The sequence below is a fragment of the Pelobates fuscus genome, chromosome 4, assembly GCF_036172605.1.
Source record: "Pelobates fuscus isolate aPelFus1 chromosome 4, aPelFus1.pri, whole genome shotgun sequence".
Classification (NCBI taxonomy): domain Eukaryota; kingdom Metazoa; phylum Chordata; class Amphibia; order Anura; family Pelobatidae; genus Pelobates; species Pelobates fuscus.
The window spans coordinates 289,570,279-289,592,564 of record NC_086320.1 but is presented as its reverse complement, the minus strand read 5'-3'; positions in this window follow the sequence as shown (position 1 = coordinate 289,592,564).

Genomic DNA, 22,286 nt, shown 5'->3' with positions numbered 1-22,286 from the left:
ACCTGAGGGGATGGCTACTATACCCGTGAGAAACCCCTGTGTGAACCCCGTGGTCAGATATTCCACCAAGTGCTTGCTAGGGTGTGACCTTAGGTAAAAAAACAGGTTGTCGACATTAATGTCAGTTAGTCATTTGTTAGGGGACAACCTGGCCGGACACATGGTCTTGGTATGTGCCCTGAAGCAAATGGAGCAGATGTGCAATAATTTACAGGCGCTGAAACTGCAGGAGCCTGTGTTGAAATTATTGCACACCTGCGCCTTGCCTAAAAAGGAGATGGGCCTACCCAGCTTGTCACGTAGACCACCCGCTGGTTTGTTGTGAGGGGTGAAAGTGGGATGAGGGTTGGGAGTGGAGGTGGTGGGATCTGCTTCAGAGGGACGTGGAATTACATATGGCACAAGACGGGGGCCTGAGACCAGCGAAGTGGCGACAGAATAGTTCTGTATCCATCTGACACCAGTTAATACTAACGTTGAACTGTTTCAGATGGGTCGCCGCCTTCGCTGATACTGACTTATGATAGTCGTAGAAAGAAGAGCCCCTGTACTAGATTGCCTAGATCCACTACTGTCAGGGTACCTGAGGTCTCTACCTCCGAAAGAGGTAGAGACTTAGCCGTTCATCCATCCGGACGGTCTGATTTCCCCCTTCCTCGCGGTCTATCCGGTCATGCAAAGCCGGCCGCGAGGGAGTGACTCCCTTTTATAGCATGACGTCCGGAAGTCGACGTCAGGACGCCAACCCGAAACGACCTGTCACTCAATTGCTTCAGGACCAATCAGGACGCCTTGGAGGCGTGTTTACTTATCTGAACAGGGCATTTAACAGTGCTTCTTTCATTAGCTCATTGCCCTGTCGTGGTTCTAGCTTGCTCTAGTCACTCAGTGCTCGTGTATTCTAGTTATCCCTTTTGGTTTTGACCCGGCTTGTTTGCTCTACTCTGCTTATCTCTGTTACCCTTGATTCGGCTTGTCTCTCGCTTACCTATCTTCTGTTACCCTCGACCTCGGCTTGTCTTTGACCATTCTCTACTGTACTACTTACGTTAGTCCGGCCATTCTAAGGTCCGGTATACGTATCTGGCTACTGTTTGTACTCTGCGTGTTGGATCCCTGTCCCGATCCTGACAACTACCTTGTGAAGATAGAGGTCTAACTCCTCTCTTCTGTGGGGATACACCGTGCAGATGACGTCACGGTATATCCCGAAAGCTATCACAAACTGGGGAAAAGTTTTTTATTAAGCCTGGGATCTCTTGTCTTAAGCACTACTGATATGTCCCCGTAATTGTATGCCTTGTTCTCCAGTATGTCCTGTGAAGCTATAAGCAGAGACACCAGACACACGTCCTTCCCGTCTAAGATTTATTTTCTGATAGAATGGATTCAAAGAATTAACCGTACTAGGGATTTGTACCGAGCGTTTGTTTAAACCGTAACGAATAGACCAGTAGTGAATTAGGAAATAGCGAGGGGTGAATAGGATTTTCGTCTAACGCTAAAGATGCACGAACGGGTAAGTAGGTAAATACGTGGTTCGTGCGTATGACCGAACAGTAACTCAGAAATACAATGATTAATATTAGCGTTATACCTATACATAGTTCGGCAGTTTTTTCGGTACGAATACGTAAATGATGCGTAAGTGTAACGGGCGTTCGTCTATTTTGGCGCGAACGCTGAATATGTGAAACGAGCATGGATACTTTTAAAGAAGACAAAAGGGAGCCTACCCCTACGTTTTTAGGCCCGAACGGAGGGAAATAGCCAAACGCTATTACCGCCACTTAGCTTACGTGAGCGTGCCGGTCTCGTGACCGGAAGCCAGGTACCGCGACCGGGAGGAAAAACCGAGTGGCAGGGCCTCAGAATGGACGGAGGATTGCTCTGGACCTCTTGCTGCAGGAGACTGAAGCTGTTCTGGGGGGAAGCTCGGACCGGAAGTACTGGTTGCTATGGGGATAGTCAATCAGCTGAACGGCAGAGGTGAGTAGGGGCTGGGAGTTTAAGTAGGGAACTTACTCCTCCCACAAATTCAGGCCTAATGGCCTTTCTACATATATATATATATATATTATATATATATATATATTTTTTTCCTTTTATGCCTCCCTGATCAGGGGCAATAGAAAAGACCTGTATAATAAATTGAATTTGATAGACTTTTTTTCATTTAAACTGTTATATTATGTTATAGTGTCACTCACTATCAGCTTTAGGAAATGACAAGCAAGTCTAGGAAGTAGAATTGTTATAGGAGCCGTGAGCAGGCCTGGGGCACATTGCAGAATTGAAGCATAAAATTCTGCAATATATTTATAATTTATTTCTAGCCCCAAAATAAGGGAGCGTTAATCACTTTTTAAAACATCTAGTTTTACCTGCTGTGTGTATTTTGGATTTATATTGGCCATTAGGCTATAGAAAAGAACGTCTGAAATTCTAACAGACCTTGCAAAAAATAATATTGCTTCTAAGCAGAGGTATATGATTATGTCATTGATATTTACATCACTGAGTATAGAATATTGTAAGTGCAGTGTTATCACAACATAAAGTAGCTAAGACATATTTAAGAAGAGATAAAAGAGCTAAAATAGGCATCAATGCTGTATCTACTTTTGTAGATAAACAAGATTCTCATTTGTGAAAAACATAGGATATGTGCCGCTAAGGTGTGAATTTATCAAGAGAGAGGAAAACATTATATGTCTAAAATCCTAAAATCTCTTCTAAAAACCTATACTGATATAAAAAAAAAGTTTTAGTAACTGTAAAAAAAAGTAATTATTTATTTATCAAAGTGTTCTGGTCTAAAAGGTTTTGCAAAATGTAAAAGGGAGTATGCACCTATAGAATTAGATTTTTGGGACCATTGATTTACATGATGATTGCCCCTCTCTCAGTACTTTTGAACACTTATCAGGCCAGAATACTTTGCTAAATAAGACTTGTTGTGTAGACTTTCATTAGAAATTCCACCCAATATTTTTTAAATCAGTAATATTTATTACTGGTTTCTTAAAATAAATTTTAAAAATTTTAAAAATACCCCAGAAGTGCCCGGTTGCCGTCCGCGCTGCTGGGCGGCTAGGGAGCCCATTCCATTCTTTGCTACCGTGTGCACTTTGCAGTGAGACAGCCACCGGGACATGACGTCATCCTAGCATCGGCATCACTGCTGGGCACGCGAGGGACCTGTGCAGAAAGAGCACAGATGTCCCAGCAACCACTGGCCACCAGGGACAAAGGATCTATTCCAGCCCTCCCAGAGCAAGGTAGGGAAGATAAGTGGACCTCTTTAGTACTAAATGTGTTTGTATGTGATTTTTGTGTTTGGTTTGTCAGTAACTGTCTGTGTGTGGGGGGGGGGGGTAGAGTCTGTAGATATAGCTGTATTGTGTGTGTGTATCTGTGATTATGTGTTTGTTTGTATGTTTTTGTGTGTATAGGTCTGTTATTTTATGTGTGTGGGGGTCTGTGATTATGTGTGCAGGTGCGTGATTTTGTGTGTGTGTGTATGTATATGTATGTAATTGTGTGTGTGTGTGTGTGTGTGTGTGTGATTTTATGTATGTGTGGGTCTGATTGTGTGTTTGTATGTATGTGATTGTGTATAGGTATGTGATTGTGTGTGGGTCTGATTGTGTGTGTGGATCTGTGATTGATTGTTTGTGTATGTATGTGATTGTATGTGTGTGTAGGTCTGATTGTGTGTGTGTACATATGTGATTATGTGTGTATATATGTGACTGTGTATATATAATTCATTCAGAACAAAGTTACAATTCACAGTCACTTAAACATTGAATGCTCCCAGGTTCAGTGAATACAGCATCTCACCTTCTTCACCCATAGCAAATAATATCATCAAGTTCAATTGACTTTCTAGTGATAACCACAACACTGAAGATATATTGCATTTAGATTTATGCTAGCATTAACCAACCTTAAAATGAACTTCTTTTATTAATGCATAGATGCTGGAAAAGTAGAAATACAAAAAAATAATAATAATCATTCAAATCGTTGTCTGTAAAATGTGGAAATTCTGATAAGTAGAGATGGAAAAAATCTGTAATATAAGCATAATTTTTCTCAATAATTTGTTCTTTTTAGTGTTAACCCTTTTTTTCATGTCTACAAAGGATAATGAGGGTCAGATATCAAATATATTTGGTAGTGTTGTTACAGAAATCATAAGGTGTGAAAACTGAAGGATTAGAATGTCTACTTTGTGATTTCTCAATGTGCAAAATATCTCTTGTGCAGAGGGAGCTTGCTGCCATTTTGGATTTGGCCAGCCCTTGTGGGTTATATTAATCTTCTGTGCAACGTGCCCAGGCTCTTTCTGTAATGCACATATGAGCGAAAACATATTAGTCCAATCCAATTAAACCATTTGCTTTACAGCAATCCCCGTTTGAGGAAACAATGTAATAAAATATAAATAAACTATACTGCGTACCTACATTTGGGACACCCTGTATATACGGATGCAACATTTCACACACATTGTGCACACATTAGTGACTTCCATTCATCGTTTTGACAAAACATGGCACTTCTATTTTGAACATCTACAGCTGTACACTTTCTGCTGTTTTCTTTAGGGGGCACTCTAAGGTACAACTACTAACATAAGCATTCAAGTTAATTAAATTGTTTATGGTACCATGAGCCTTTGGGTGCTACTTATTCTGTGTTTTGTATATATTTTGGTCTTTACGATAGCACCACTACTGTTTCCCCCAACCACCCCCTTCAATTACACTTAGTATTCCACTTATAGTAAACCACTTTTAAACCACTACAGATTATTGTAAGGGTTACGGTTCTATAAGTATATGAGTTCTGTCTCACAGAATGTAGGCTGCAAAAGCTGTTCTAATCCATCCTCTGCACCCAGGTGTCCATTTTGGATGGAATTAATCTAATACAGATCTCAGTGCAGCCAATTAGCGGATGGGCTATGGGTAAAAAGGGCAGTCCATTTTTGTCAAACTACTCAAAAATTATTTGAGAAAGACTATGGGATAGCACCCATACACCACACCTACTAAAATAAGATGTAGACAGTAAGGTTCTTTAAGAGCCTAATTAATATATTTTATCATTTGAATTATTTAAAAATATATACTTATCGGGGCGGGGCCTGAGCTTCATGGCGGCTGGGCGCGTTTCAAGAGAGCTCCACGCTAAACTGGAGAAATAAGCGACAACACTGCGTCCCAGCAAGCCAAAACGGCGAAATATGCAACGAAACTCAGCCAGGAGCCTGCCGGGGCACCCTGACACTCAAGACTCTCAGCCACAACCTACTTATAACGGAGGTCCCGGCGAGGCCTGGAGAATTTGCCGGGCGGGCGAGGCGGCCACTCTCCCGCACGGCATACAGCACCGCACTGACATGCCTCTGCTGACCCGTTCCCCCCCCTCTGGACCGGTGGGGGTTATCCCAGTCCCCACAGGCCAGCTACAAACCACACCGAGAAATGAGGACACTGCCCCCGATCCTGCCAGGCGTGCAGATCTCGCTTTCAAGATGGCGGCTGCAACCTCGTGGCACTGAACCCATTCTGCCCGAGAGAAAGCACTCTGTCAGCATCCAGCAGACCCTGAGGAAACTGGACCAAATATTTGCCCACTTCTGGGCCTCTCTGGAGGAGAGACATGCAATAAGGGCATCTCAGCTCCCAGCGGCAAAAGAGGTACCGGAGAGAGTGGAGGAGGGTGGGCCTACCCAGGGCCTTAACTCCAAACGCACACATGCACCTCCGACAACCAGAACCCCTAGACCACGGGCAAAAAGGAGCAAGACCCTGCAACATCGATCACACCACCAGCGAGGAACCCGCAGGCGGCGGCATCGCCACAATACAACCTCCTCTCCCCCTCCATGCTGGAAGGACAACCTTAGCCAGATCAGCACCACTGCTAAACGGGCATACTTGCCGACACCAGGCTGGAGAGAAGCTCTACACTGCACCTTCCCCGCTACGGAGTTACATAGTTACATAGTTAGATAGCTGAAAAGAGACTTGCGTTCATCAAGTTCAGCCTTCCTCACACCTGTTTTTTGCTGTTGATCCAAAAAAAACAAAAAACAAAAAAAAACCCAGTTTGAAGCACAATTTTGCAACAAGCTAGGACAAAAAATTCCTTCTTGACCCCAGAATGGCAGTCAGATTTATCCTTGAATCAAGCAGTTATTACCCTACATTGAAAGATTATATCCTTGAATATTCTGTCTTTGCAAGTATGCATCTAGTAGCTGTTTGAACATCTGTATGGACTCTGATAAAACCACTTCTTCAGGCAGAGAATTCCACATCCTGATTGTTCTTACAGTAAAAAAAACCTTTCCTTTGCCTTAGACGAAATCTTCTTTCTTCCAGTCTAAACGCATGGCCTCGTGTCCTATGTAAAGTCCGGTTTGTGAATTGATTTCCACACAATGGTTTGTATTGGCCCCGAATATATTTGTATAATGTTATCATATCCCCTCTCAGGCGACGTTTTTCTAAACTAAATAGGTTTAAATTTGTTAACCTTTCTTCATAGCTGATATGTTCCATTCCTTTTATTAATTTTGTAGCCCGCCTCTGCACTTTTTCTAGTGCCATGATGTCCTTCTTTAGAACAGGTGACCAAAATTGCACAGCATATTCAATATGTGGTCTTACCAGTGATTTATAAAGAGGCAAAATGATATTCTCGTCCCGAGAATGAATGCCCTTTTTCATGCATGACAATACCTTACTGGCCTTGGCCACTGCTGATTGACATTGCACATTGTTGCATAGTTTGTTGTCTATAACAATTCCCAAGTCCTTGCTGGACTCTTCCACCCAACACGAGCAGATAGACACCACAGGCATCGGCTGACCTCTGGCAGCGTTACTTGCCTCTTATACTGTCACTCTTCTCACAACCGAATCCATGGGACATATTAATATAATTTACTTCTCGTTTATCTATGTTCAGCTATGCACCACCCTGCTAGGCACGCTGGCTCTGCTAGTTTAGCATGTCCAATAGATGTTATACTTTTCTGTAGTCTGGATACAGGGCATTCCTCTGTTATTAATCCCTGTAATTCCTGCCTGTTATGCAGCAGTCTTACTTAGGGGCAACCACAGTAGTAGCCCTAGCTCGATTTTACATAACTAGCCTGTTTTGCAGCAACCTATTCATATCACCTGTATGATAGTCCTGGCAGGTCAGCATAGTCTGTGAATGTCTGTTAGCTTACTTACTATAGAAATGGGGCAAAGCTATACGATGCAAAATCCCTACATCACATGTGCTCACCCCTTCCACCTCACAGTCACACTTATGGCTAAGCAGAGCACTTACTCCTGTACCTAAATATGTTAAAGCTTGTTAAGGTTAGAATATATACATGTCCTAATGTTTAGATGCATGAACCTGGCTTGTGGTTTATAAGACATCCCTCTTGTCTGATATACTCTACCAATGGGAAAGATAAGATAAGCATACCTAATCCATTTCGGATAAACTCTTGTTTCTTAATTTTGTTTTATAAAAAATGTGCACAGTTCTTGATGCCACACTAATGTACTCATATGTTTAAAACTGTTTGCGCCAGCTATTGTGGCGACACAATTCTACCTGTCAACCATATGCACAAATAAAATAAAGAATTAAAAAAAAATATATATATATATATATACTTATCATTATTTAGTATTTATAAAGCAACAGAATATTTCACATTGTTGCTTTGTTTGGGGAATACAGAAAATAAAATATATGCTATTGTATATTTGAAGAAAAGGTTTTGAAAGTTTGCATTGAAAATCGGTGTAAAGCTATGAAAAGCCATCTGTAAAAGTGTTGGGCGAAAGTAATCTGTTTGTCAACCCAGACCTGAAAATGTAATGAATCATCAACACGTTAGCTAAGATTTACTGACCTCCATTAAAGTGACATAAAAATGTATTTGTGATGTTGAGTGATTATTGCCACATTATGACAGGCCTTCTCTTGCCCTGAGATACTAGATATTCATTGTGTCCTTGTCAGTCACAGTGTAAGGGTAAATGAGTACATTACAAAATAGCAATATGGTACAAATCGTTCAAAGTATGTCAATATATGTATTTATGAATCCTTTACAAGTGAGAATCTTGAGTAGAAATGCAGTTTCCCTGTTTAAACTAAAGTGCTGACCAATGACATCGTCTGGCATGTCAACTACCAGGACCCATTTCCTGAATACATTTGTTCTAGAATAACCCATGGCTAACTCTACAACCAGACACCCAGCTCCTGCTTGCATTGTCATCAATGTCAATATACCTGTAAACCCACTCGGGCTGTCTGGCCTTGTGCTATCAATTCTGTGTCACTTTGGTATTATGGTCAACTATGGCTGCCGTAGCCCTGTGTCCTTTTTATTCCCCTCCTGCCATGCCTTTTAGTCACCTCCTGTCCATTTTCCAGATGCATTCCAAATGTCATTCAGGCAACACTGCACATGCACGTTCTGCCACTGCCATTATGACGCTGAAAGTTTAGTTTAAGAGGTTTTCTTTTGCCACCCAGTCTCCTTACCTTTAGGAGAACTGGAGTGGATCCACAGTCCCTTGGTGTCCAGTGTGGACTGCTGCTATGCGCCTCTGCGGGAGCTCCGATCCATATGAGCACTCCCTGTGTAGCTCCCTGTATAGCTCCCTTGCAGGCCCTGGGCTGGAATTACATTACATTCCCGGCTCCCAGGACCTCTACAGGGCGCGCGAGAGAGCTACACAGGGAATACTCATATAGGTTAGAGCTCCCCCGCTGGCCATATAATTCCCATCAGCGAGTGTTTTATATCAGGCAGGCTGACACTTGATATCGGGCAACATATTTCCTGCAGGCTGCAGCTGCTCGGCACCAAGAGAGAGAGGATGCATTGCTGCGCTAGGGAGATGCTGAGGAGCCACCTAACTAGGCAGCATGTCATTTGGAGGGGGGAATGGCCCATCTGCCCCCACACCCTCTAATGCCTGGGCTCGGTGCACCCCGTGCACCCGTCCAGGATCGCCCTGCTCCTCCCCTTTATAAATGTAAAATCCAGACATGCATGTATCTATGGCAACGACTCCACCTCTCCATCTATAAGCTACACCGCTTTTTTGTAATCAGACACACATTCCCTGACAGTCACACACTCTCACTGAGAGACACACAATCTCAATGACACACAGACTCACTTATTTCACACACCCTGACAGACACATGCTCACTGTTATTGAGAGTGTGTGTCCATGTGTGTCAAATCAATGAGTGTGTATGTCAAATCAGTGAGAGTGTGTGACTTCAGTGAGTATGTGTCTGTCAGTGTGTGTTTCAAATTAGTGATAGTTTGTGTCAGACATATACTCTCACTGATTTGAAACACACTAACTGACAGTCACACACTGACACACTCTCAATGACAGACACAATCTCACAGCTTTGAAACACACTGACAGACACGACAGACACACTCTAAATGACAGACACATAATCTCACTGATTTGAAACACTCACTGACAGACATACTCACTGACAGACACACAAACACATACATTGACAGACACACACTCACTGACAGACAAACTCATTGCCAGACACACACATACACTGACAGACACACATACACTGACAAGACATACATACACTGATAGACACACACACTAACAGACACATGTACAACGGACAGACAATCACACATTTTCACATTTATTGACACACACTCAAATTAATCATGCAACTTAACATTTCTTGGGGTTCTATTTTTTTTTTTTTTACCTCTATTTAGGAGTCCTCTCCCTGTGGTCCAGTGGCTTCAACATTCTTCCTGCTCCAATCGGCCAACTCCTGGGCCCCTGTAACAGCAATAGACCCGCTCCTTACAGCACCCCCACCTCGTGGAGCTTGGGAGCGCTGCACCATGTGCACCCACCCAGGATCGGCCCTGCCTCAGCCTGTTCTTGACTATCTTTTATCTGTTTGGTATACTTTGAATCGCTGTAGACACCTCATTAAGCCACTCCAAGGTCTGGTAATACAACAAATCAGCCTGTTATTGTCACAAATAATCCCTACACTCCTCCATTAGTCTATCAACAGGAGCTAATAGCTTCATAGAGTTACTGAAACTCAGCTTTTGCCTAGCATGATTTTATTTCATCCAGCCAGTTTGCCTAGGTGCTTGCTGAACACCAAATCTTCACTCTTAATTTTGAGGATTTTACAAGTGAAAGAATCCCTGGCTCGGTACCCAAGTGGGCTCCTGAAAAGTAGAGTCTTATGCAGAGGCAGCTCTCTAATTAGGCGGTTTAGGCGGCCGCCTAAGGCCTCGCGCTAAAAGGGGCCTCGCGGCCGCCTAAACTGTGAAATTAGAGAGCCGCTGCAGTAAAAAAAAATAAAAGATTATTAAAATCTTTTCATGCCCGGCCGGCGGCCGCATCCGCATTGCTGCGGCGCTGGCGCTAACAATATGGAACCCTCTCACATGGGTTCCGTGGTGGAGTGAGTCCCCTCCCCTCCTCCTGCCACTAACCTGCTAATCGGCCAATCCGCAATGCCGATAAGCGATGACGTCACGACGCGACGACGTAACCCCTCCCCCTGAATTTCCCCGCCTGCGGTACCAAGAGGAAGAAGAAGAGAAGAAAAAGAATAGCTGCTGGTGAATGAAAGAGAGCGGAGGAGAAGATAGAAAACGGAAGGAGAGCAGAGGAGAAGATAGAAAACGGAAGGAGAGCAGAGGAGAAGATAGAAAACGGAAGGAGAGCAGAGGAGAAGATAGAAAACGGAAGGAGAGCAGAGGAGAAGATAGAAAAAGGTAAGGAGAGAGCACATGAAAATAAAGTGAAAGGGGTTGGGGAAGGAGAGCAGATAAAAATAAAGGGGAAGGAGTGCAGATAAAAATAAAGAAAAGTGCAAGGAGTGCAGATAAAAATTAAAAAAGGGGGAAGGAGAGCAGATAAAAATAAAGGGGAAGGAGAGCAGATAAAAATAAAGGGGAAGGAGAGTAGATAAAAATAAAGGGGAAGGAGTGCAGATAAAAATAAAGGGGAAGGAGTGCAGATAAAAATAAAGGGGAAGGAGTGCAGATAAAAATAAAGAAAAGGGCAAGGAGTGCAGATAAAAATTAAAAAAGGGGGAAGGAGAGCAGATAAAAATAAAGGGGAAGGAGAGCAGATAAAAATAAAGGGGAAGGAGAGCAGATAAAAATAAAGGGGAAGGAGAGCAGATAAAAATAAAGGGGAAGGAGAGCAGATAAAAATAAAGGGGAAGGAGTGCAGATAAAAATAAAGGGGAAGGAGTGCAGATAAAAATAAAGGGGAAGGAGTGCAGATAAAAATTTAAAAAGGGGGAAGGAGAGCAGATAAAAATAAAGGGGAAGGAGAGCAGATAAAAATAAAGGGGAAGGAGAGCAGATAAAAATAAAGGGGAAGGAGTGCAGATAAAAAAATAAAGGGGAAGGAGTGCAGATAAAAAATAAAGGGGAAGGAGAGCAGATAAAAAAATAAAGGGGAAGGAGAGCAGATAAAAATAAAGGGGAAGGAGAGCAGATAAAAAAATAAAGGGGAAGGAGTGCAGATAAAAAATAAAGGGGAATGAGAGCAGATAAAAAAATAAAGGGGAAGGAGAGCAGATAAAAAAATAAAGGGGAAGGAGTGCAGATAAAAAATAAAGGGGAAGGAGAGCAGATAAAAAAATAAAGGGGAAGGAGAGCAGATAAAAAATAAAGGGGAAGGAGAGCAGATAAAAAAATAAAGGGGAAGGAGTGCAGATAAAAAATAAAGGGGAAAGCATTGTGATTGACTGAGATCATCAGTTCAGATTATGTTAGCCAATTGGGCGGATCCAGCGCTGGTGGACTTGTGCAGCTCTAGAAACAAGGTAAGTTTTTGCTACATTGGGGGGGGGGGGGGGGGGCTAAATAGTTTAACATGATAGGGTCAGGAATACACATTTGTGTTCCTGATACTATAGTGTTCTTTTAATACACTGTTGACAACTTTATTTTTTTTTTTTAATAACAAAGACGGAACAGAATACCAAATAAAAGATCTTTTAACCTGCTACTCTAATAATTTAATTTATTTAATGATATGTCCTTGTGGATTATACTATATTGGGAAAACCACAAGGGCATTACATATCCGTATAGAAGAGCATGGCAGAAACATTACTAAGGGTTTTGAGAACCACAGTGTGTCCGCTCATTACAAAAGATATCATAATTGTGAAACAAAGAACTCCAAGTTTTTAGGTATAAAAAAACTAGAAAGGGATTGGAGAGGAGGGGATTTTAATACAAAGATGAGCCGAAATGAAATGGAATGGATTTTTAAACTAAACACCTTAATTCCCTATGGTCTCAACGCAGACTTTGAAATGTGTCATTTTTTAAAGTAAAGATTTTAGGATGATAGGTTTTTAAAGCAAAATGTAAATTTTATTTCTCCTATTATACTTATAGCCTCTATGGAAAATTTGTCTAATCACCTCCCACCTTCTTTTAACATAATATACCAACACCACTGAATGTGTAAAGTATGGTTTTATTATTGTTGGGTCGATTTTAAGTAGGATTTGTAATACATATTTTCTTATTATTTATTACACATAGAAATGTTGCAACGGAATTTAAGTAAGTGTCGCAATACACTTTGGTACTATACATAAAAATGTTGGAATAGATGTCACCCTCTATAAGAAACTTTAATCCTTTTCCAAAACAAGTGTGCAATATATAGAGATAACATAGAAGTTTAAGTGAATATATGTGAGTTAGAAGAGAAAGATAGATCTTGTACTCAAAGAAGTTTCTTTTCTAAAAATGAGTTTAAATACGAGGAAGTAATCATATATTATTATGTGTACCGATTTTTCCGTTGCCATGCCTACCGACATACACAGAGACCGCGAGTGCCGAGCGCAGAATGATGACGTATCGGCACACAGACGGAAACCGGAAGTAACAAGTGGATCACAAAACGGACTGAAAGTGAGGCTTGGAAGGCAGGGCGTCACCGTTCCCATGGTGAACGCCCGCGATTCAACAAGCCGGAAATGAATTACAGCACTCAAGAAGAGGTATTTATAGCAGGAGCCGGTCCAAGGAAGGAACAAAGATTTTCTTTCTCCAAAACACCAGTTGAAGAAGCCAGATCGGCGAAACGCGTCCTGGGGACCTTGTGAGAAAAGAGACTCATACATTGGACTTTTTAACCCACGAGTGGTATTTTATGTATAGATATATTTTATATTATTATTCTTTTTTATTCATGTGATACAATAAATTACTTAATATTTTTCATACCACTTGTGGCATCTCCTGCTATTTTTACAAAGAAGGTTTGTAGTCCTTAACTACATACGCCCTCAGACCAGAGCCGATGTGGAAGGCTCTGGGTTTGTAAGTACAAATTTCATTTATTTTACACCACCATTGGAACCTACAATACTGCACCATAGATGTCTGTGTTTTAATTTAGAGAAACCAGCAACAAAGGAACGACTGCCAAGAAGGGATAGGGTCGCCTTTACAGACCCTACAGGCGATCACAGTGAGCTATAATCGTTAGCTCCTGAAAGTGTGAGTGGGCATATTTCCCCTATCATTTATACACCACGTATTTACATTAATTATTGAGCCTGCAAAGTACAGAATGCTGGGAGAATGACTAGAGAGAGGGAAAAGATGGAGGTGCGAGAGGAAATTAGAGTGTCTGGGAGAGGGTGAAGATGGAGGTCAGAGAGGAAATTAGATTCTGTGGGAGAGGGAGAAGATGGAGGTCAGAAAGGAAATTAGAGTCTGTGGGAGAGGGAGAAGATGGAGGTCAGAGAGGAAATTAGAGTCTGTGGGAGAGGGAGAAGATGGAGGTCAGAGAGGAAATTAGAGTCTGTGGGAGAGGGAGAAGATGGAGGTCAGAGAGGAAATTAGAGTCTGTGGGAGAGGGAGAAGATGGAGGTCAGAGAGGAAATTAGAGTCTGTGGGAGAGGGAGAAGATGGAGGTCAGAGAGGAAATTAGAGTCTCTGGGAGAGGGAGAAGATGGAGGTCAGAGAGGAAATTAGAGTTTCTGAGAGAGGGAGAAGATAGAGGTCAGAGAGGAAATTAGAGTCTCTGGGAGAAGGAGAAGATGGAGGTACAAGAGGGAATCTGAGTGAAGGAAAGACTATTAAGCAGACATGACAAGGAGACCTGACCATTTTTAGTGGGAAGGAAGGAGAACTAATATTGGGAAGAAAAATTGTGGCAGCTCTCAGGGAGAAAGATATAGAAATTAATAGATTTCCCCTCTTTTTCTTTTATCAGGGAAACGTTATCTGGAGAGAGGTGTTAAGAAACGTGCGGACACCCAACAAGTGACATGTCCACTTTAACAATCACCTGTAAAGTGGCGTATTATTTCCAAGCTCCAATCCCAGATGTATTTTGGACCAAGCAACATCACTGTTATAAACATGCTTATGCTGTGACATGGTTGAAATACGCCACATCCATACAGTCAGAGTAGGGTTAGCCATACAATAGACCCCCCCCCCCCAGCTGTTGTACATTTACCACTTAATTATCCATTTCTCATATTTAAGGCTGACAGAGCATCATAAGTATTCTAGATTTACCGCACTTCTGGTCCACCTTTTGCTCACCCCTAAAGTAGCCTGTTTTACTTCTGTACACTGTGTGCAGAATTATTAGGCAAATTAGTATTTTGACCACATCATCCTCTTTATGCATGTTGTCTTACTCCAAGCTGTATAGGCTCGAAAGCCTACTACCAATTAAGCATATTAGGTGATGTGCATCTCTGTAATGAGAAGGGGTGTGGTCTAATGACATCAACACCCTATATCAGGTGTGCATAATTATTAGGCAACTTCCTTTCCTTTGGCAAAATGGGTCAAAAGAAGGACTTGACAGGCTCAGAAAAGTAAAAAATAGTGAGATATCTTGCAGAGGGATGCAGCACTCTGAAAATTGCAAAGCTTCTGAAGCGTGATCATCGAACAACCAAGCGTTTCATTCAAAATAGTCAACAGGGTCGCAAGAAGCGTGTGGAGAAACCAAGGCGCAAAATAACTGCCCATGAACTGAGAAAAGTCAAGCGTGCAGCTGCCAAGATGCCACTTGCCACCAGTTTGGCCATATTTCAGAGCTGCAACATCACTGGAGTGCCCGAAAGCACAAGGTGTGCAATACTCAGAGACATGGCCAAGGTAAGAAAGGCTGAAAGACGACCACCACTGAACAAGACACACAAGCTGAAACGTCAAGACTGGGCCAAGAAATATCTCAAGACTGATATTTCTAAGGTTTTATGGACTGATGAAATGAGAGTGAGTCTTGATGGGCCAGATGGATGAATTGGTAAAGGGCAGAGAGCTCCAGTCCGACTCAGACGCCAGCAAGGTGGAGGTGGAGTACTGGTTTGGGCTGGTATCATCAAAGATGAGCTTGTGGGGCCTTTTCGGGTTGAGGATGGAGTCAAGCTCAACTCCCAGTTTCTGGAAGACACCTTCTTCAAGCAGTGGTACAGGAAGAAGTCTGCATCCTTCAAGAAAAACATGATTTTCATGCAGGACAATGCTCCATCACACGCGTCCAAGTACTCCACAGCGTGGCTGTCAAGAAAGGGTATAAAAGAAGAAAATCTAATGACATGGCCTCCTTGTTCACCTGATCTGAACCCCATTGAGAACCTGTGGTCCATCATCAAATGTGAGATTTACAAGGAGGGAAAACAGTACACCTCTCTGAACAGTGTCTGGGAGGCTGTGGTTGCTGCTGCACGCAATGTTGATGGTGAACAGATCAAAACACTGACATAATCCATGGATGGCAGGCTTCTGAGTGTCCTTGCAAAGAAAGGTGGCTATATTGGTCACTGATTTGTTTTTGTTATGTTTTTGAATGTCAGAAATGTATATTTGTGAATGTTGAGATGTTATATTGGTTTCACTGGTAAAAAGAAATAATTGAAATGGGTATATATTTGTTTTTTGTTAAGTTGCCTAATAATTATGCACAGTAATAGTCACCTGCACACACAGTTATCCCCCTAAAATAGCTATAACTAAAAACAAACTAAAAACTACTTCCAAAAATATTCAGCTTTGATATTAAAGAGTTTTTTGGGTTCATTGAGAACATGGTTGTTGTTCAATAATAAAATTAATCCTCAAAAATACAACTTGCCTAATAATTCTGCACTCCCTGTATGTTGCACTCCTCATTGGCATTCATGGGTTACAAAAATGAAAACTGAAAATCCGCTTTAATAAAATACTTTTCACTGTTGAAGTAACTGTGGCCTAGAAACCTTTTAAGTTCCAAAATTCACATGGCGTGACATATGCCCCTAAATCTGACTAAACCAGATGGGCTTGTCTTGTTCTGTATATCAGAAAAAATAAATTCAATGCAAGTCCTGAGAACATTTTTAATTATTAGTTTAATCATATTCAGATTAATTGACAGCTTCTTTGTTATGTAACCCATTCATTTTCTATTTTGGAGGCATGGTGGTGTATTTTTAAACCATGCTTTATAAAGTAACGTAGCACTGATTAAAAGCACTGGAGCTGGTCCAGGACACATTCCTTATATGGCTAGAAGAGTCTTGCTCATCCTAATTAATGCTGTGCATATTTGTTTTTAATAGTTAGCTACAAAAGTCTAATACTGAGAAAAAAATGGTCTTGTGTTTGCTGCTAGTTACACCAAAATATGACAAAATTGGAATTTTAACTAATTTTGGCTGCTTAGCTTTGACCTTTGCCTATCAGCCATCATAAATGATGACTCATAATAAACAATACCCACAGCATTTTTTATTTTTACTGGGAAGTTATGGAGAGTTACATATAGTCCTGTTTGAATCTGAAGCATCAGCACAGAAATATGATATGGCACCTGGCATGTCAGTAAGAGATAAAAAGATAAAGGCTCGGGGGCGGAGCCAAAACCTTCAAACGACACGGACGTGCTTGACGATCATATGACAGGCACTCTATCTAAAGCTCGGGAGGAAGATAAGAAGAGTAAGCTTCGGGATGAGGACCCTCTGGGCAACATATCCACCCTAGCTTCAGTCCGACTAAAGACTTGCTCACTTGGGCAGAAGGTTACTGAAAGCAAGGCCTCACGAAAACGTCCACGCAAGCATAAGACAGTCTACCAAAAACAGCAATCAACTATACCACCCTTCTGCTCTGTCACAACAAAGCTGGACTTGCACTCTAAGAGGCGCAGAGACTGTGGCACTGTGCCTACGGTCCTCGTGCAGGCCCAGGGCTGGAGGTCAATTGTATCCCTCTCCTGGCACTGCAATGCTGACTCCTATAACAGCTATCATGATTGCATTAAGAGCTCACCAACTGTGGGAGTTGGACGATCCCTCTTTTTCTAATGTGCTATGCCCAAGATGACCACCTAGAGATTATTGTAGACACCAATTTGTTTTATTTTAACAGCTTTTCATATGATTTTATCCTAATTTCACTTACAGTTTTTAGCTTCTACCGTTCAGACTACAGAGGATTTAGTTCTAGTGGTAAATAAAACTGTGTCTAGCATGTTTACTCTCATACATTATCCTACAGACCCCACTCTCCATGTCTAGATGCCCTTCTCTGAGTATAATGGACAGTATAACATGGTGTCTAGATATGTGTGCCTAGCCGTTTGAATTAATAATATAAAAATGTGCAGTATTATTGAAATGCCCTACAACTGTTCTACTATGTCTTAAGAATGTTTGCAATAGCTGTTGTGGCATTGCAAGCCTGTCTGTACTACCATGCACAACAAAAATAAAATATAAAAAAAAATAATAATACAGGCTCTTTTACTAGTAATCAACATTAGGGGAATATGTATGTAGGATAGCAGTAACAGAAGTGACATGTCCACTTGAAATGCACTGTGAACTACACACGTGTAATTATGCAGCAAGGATATTCACAAACAATTGTGTGACATCTGCTGTGGTTAATTAAAGCGACACTGTTTTTTTTTTTTAACCCCCCTCCCGACTCCACTACATCTAATTGTCCCCCTGGTTACTTCAAATGCCCTAAGCCCCCCATATTACCTATTTTTTTATCTTTATTTTCTGCCCGGACCTAGGTCATGGGCGCCGCCATCTTTGTGTGGGTAGATGAAGTCCCTTTGGGACACGTCATCTGCCCACACTAGATAGAGCTGTGAAATTCGCAGGCATGCCCAGTTAAACACTTGGGAATGCGAACGGGATTTTCATCTTTTCATTAATTCATCAGACAGACGAATAAATGACTAAAAATTTCAAACGAATAAACAAAGACCTCTTCGTTTGTTCATTTGGTTTATTACAAGGAGGGAGCTACTGGCGCGCAGCTCCCTCCTTGTAATATGTAAAAATAGAAGAGGCAGAGAGCAGTGCTCCCCGCCACTTCCTAAGCCCCCCATGTCCTCCCTCACTCTATGGGGGTCATATTGAATATTAAAATCTCAGGAATGCCCCTACTCGCTATGCCGTGAGTAGGGGCATGTCTACTAAACAGTGAGCAGCCTGTGGCTGCTCACTGTTGTAAAAAAGAAAAAAAGTCCCCCCCCTAACAAACGCCCCAATGGTGGGGCATATATTAACTAGCGTGGGAGGACATAGGCCCTTGGGGGCCCTAAATGAAAATGGGGGGATGGACCTAGTGTCCTCCCCCTGGCACCCATCCCAGAGCAGCGGGTGGGGGCCCTAAATTACAATAAGGGGGGACCTATTGTCCTCCCCCTGGCCCCCACCCATGAGCTAAGTGTAAATACCCCCTCAGGTGACTAGGAGTCCCCAAGCCCAAATTTGTTTTTACAAAGACATACCTAACTTACCATTAGTTGTATTCTTTTTTTCTAAAATATTTTTTCAGCACCAAAAAAGGCCAAATAAAAATCCATAATACCCATCGAACTTTGAAAATAAAATTAAAAACCCTTTGTATTACATTTTTTTGGGTGTGGGGGGTTGACTAGGGGCTTGGGGACCCCACACACTGCTCAGGGGGGGGTAGGACAATAGATCCCCCCACGTTTTCATGTACGGCCCCCATCTCCCACTCAGGGGTGGGGGTCGGGGGAAGGACGATAGGTTCCCCCCCATTGTCATTTAGGGCCCCCCACCCTCCGCTCAGGGGTGGGGGCAAGGGAGGGAACTAGGTCCCCTGTACAGTTTAATAGCCCCCACTCCCGCGACACGGGGCTTGAGAGGTGGAATTCTTTTTTTTTTTTTTTAACAGTGAGCAGTCACAGGCTGCTCCCTGCTTAATAGACATGCCCCTGCTCGCAGTATAGTGAGTAGGGGAAGAATTTACTAATACTAAGTAATCTTTACTTGGTATTGGTACATTTGGCTGAAAGACCAATTTAGGTCTTTAAGCCTTTTGGTAGATAGCTCCCTGATACCGTGGGAATTAGGGAGCTATCTACTAAGCAGCTGCAAGATGAAGCCGCAATCGAATCGGAATTTTATTAATTCGAATGAAATTCTTATCGGAACAAATTCCTGAATTGCGTCCTAACACGAATGGAGAAACTGTTCTGACTGTTAGGACGAAGTTCAGTGGTTTCACCAGCGTTCTGTCTAAATGACAGGACGTTTCGGAAAACTGACAGGATGCATTGCAAGATCACAGAGGAAAGGTAAGAATTGTAGGAAAATTGCTTTGACCACAGGAAACGAAGCACACTTTGTTCCTCTACTGGTCAAAGCTGGTCAAGAGTAGGAAACCTCCATAAGACAAAGTAGTCCCTACTTTGTCTTATGTTTTAAAGAAAATGGGCTAGACAGGAAGAAATAAAGAACAGATCCCGACAGAGGGAGAGAAGAGGAAGCAAGTGGCATAATTGGATTATTGTATAGCCCTTACAGGATGGAGGAAAAAAATCCTGTTTGGCTATTTACAGAAGGCATTCACGTTAAAGAAGTCAATCATTCAGTAATTCATTTTTGCTGTTTCATACCTCCCAACATTGGGATTTTTGTTGTGTGAATGGGCCCTGAGGTGGGCATCACCAGTGATGTGCATTGCATCACTGGCGACGTCGATAATTGGCAGTTTGTTGTGTGAATGGGCCCTGAGGTGGGCATCACCAGTGATGTGCATTGCATCACTGGCGACGTCGATAATTGGCAGTTCTGCTGGGAAAAGGGCAGGCCAAACAACTGCAGGGGCCTTTCTGTCCAACCTCCAACCTACTGGACCTTGCAGAAAGCAGTGCTGAAGAATTGTCTGCAGTGTAGGGTCCTAGTGCCCAAGGACAGTTTCCTGGTGTCCTCAGATGTGGGACACCAGTAAACAAAATCACGGGAATCAAATGACGGAACAGTATCCCAAAATCATGACTCTCTCTGAAATCTTGACTTTTGGAGGGATTTTAAGGGGACATTTTCCAAAAGGTCTGGACTAAATTCCCCAAGACGGGATTCCTATAAATATTGATGTACATGGCATTTAAATAAATCTGAATTAAGATCTGTAAACAAAAAAAGAGAATTGTGAATTACATGGGGAGTGGGTTTAGACTCTAAAAGATTTGGGAGAATGAATGTCTTCATATCCTCTGTTATAAGGGAGCACTTTATTAGAACCCACATGAAAATCAAGGGGCTAGGCATCCCTCTGTAGTTTAATATGTAGAAGATTTTGGTACCCCCAGATTATGTTCCAGAGTCTTAAGGATCCCAAGCTAAAGATAGAGAGAGGAAGTTTCTTTACATTAGAAGCAGTTTGTGTATTTATAACTTTAAAATAGTGCTGAAAGATTCCTGTATTTACTTTGAAGATGCATGCATGTTAGCACTCTTGGGATACAATGCATGTGTGATCATGACAAAGAGAATCCTCAGTTAGGAACATCCATGGCTGGTATCTTCTTTGCCTCCAACTCTGCTAGGCACCAGAAAGCAGGACACATTTTTTCCACAGTATGAGTGACAATGGCAGCTAAGAAGAACCTCTAGGTATTGCCTGCTCACACCACCAGGCTCTCCCAGGGAGGAAAGAAAAGAAAAATCAGTGAGGCTAATTAGCAATTAGCAAATTAGTACCTTTGGTTTCTAAAATGAGTGATAGGGAAAAAAAAACTGTTAATCATAGTTAAATGTTGACACATAAGGGTAGAATGCAAGAGCTTTAACATTAAAATATCAAATAAAATATTGCTGAAGAGTAAAAGCTAAAGTTCAGCACAGTTAAAATATATTACAGAATATATTTGTGAACGGATGTATTCATATCCGTAAATGCACCGCTGTGCTTTGAAAAGGTGCAGCAGATTCCCCTCCAGCAGTTTTAGGAGAACAACATAAAGACAGAATGATGGAAAGATTCCTACATCAATTTTATTTACATTTTACAGCATAGAGGTATTTGCCAATAAGTATTTATTTTGGTTTACTGACCTATGATTTTATACCTACACTATAAAAATCACTTTATATTTTGTTTCAGTTGTATTGTTGCTATGATCACCTTAGAAGAACAAAAAGGAAAGCAAAGACAGATAGACTTTTATGAAATACTCACATTGACTGTGTTTGAATTTCAGTGAAATACCAATGCAGTCAAAAGATATACCAAGACAAAGTGTGAACTCCACCTTGTGATGGACCGCGTGGCACCCTGACCGGGTACCTCCGTCAATCGCTGCTTCCTAGTGCTTGTGAGTACCATAAGCACCGCACCAGACACCATAACCACTGTAAACCCCACAAACAGCCGCGGTTTGGTTGGGGTCTCGCCGTCCTCCTCCCACCCTGGACCCAAGACCAGGATCCAGTTTCCAGTGGGTAGGCCTCTCCTACTCCAGAGAGCGTAGCAGGAACAGCTCATAGAAGAGCTAGTGATTATACTCAGGGGAGTATTGTGATATAGCAATCCCTAGAGTGAATATAGTTACCCATATCCCCCAAACATGAGCCTTCATGAAGGGGTGAAGCATTCTGTTCAATGGCAGCCACCACTGGCCTTATATGCAAGTCCCCATGCAAGGGGCACTCCTACCTGGACCTTGTGGGGAACTCCAGCACCAAGTTACAGACCAATAACAACAATGGTTAAATGCATGACACTCCTATATACAAACACACAATCCCTCCCCTCTGCCTTGGAGATAATTGAATCAGGAACTGTACTAATCTAATCCAATTATCTCAAAGCACGAAAAAAACTTACTTTTTTAAAACACCCCAAAAGTACCCTAAAAATATCCCACAAATGTTACAGAAATTTCCTG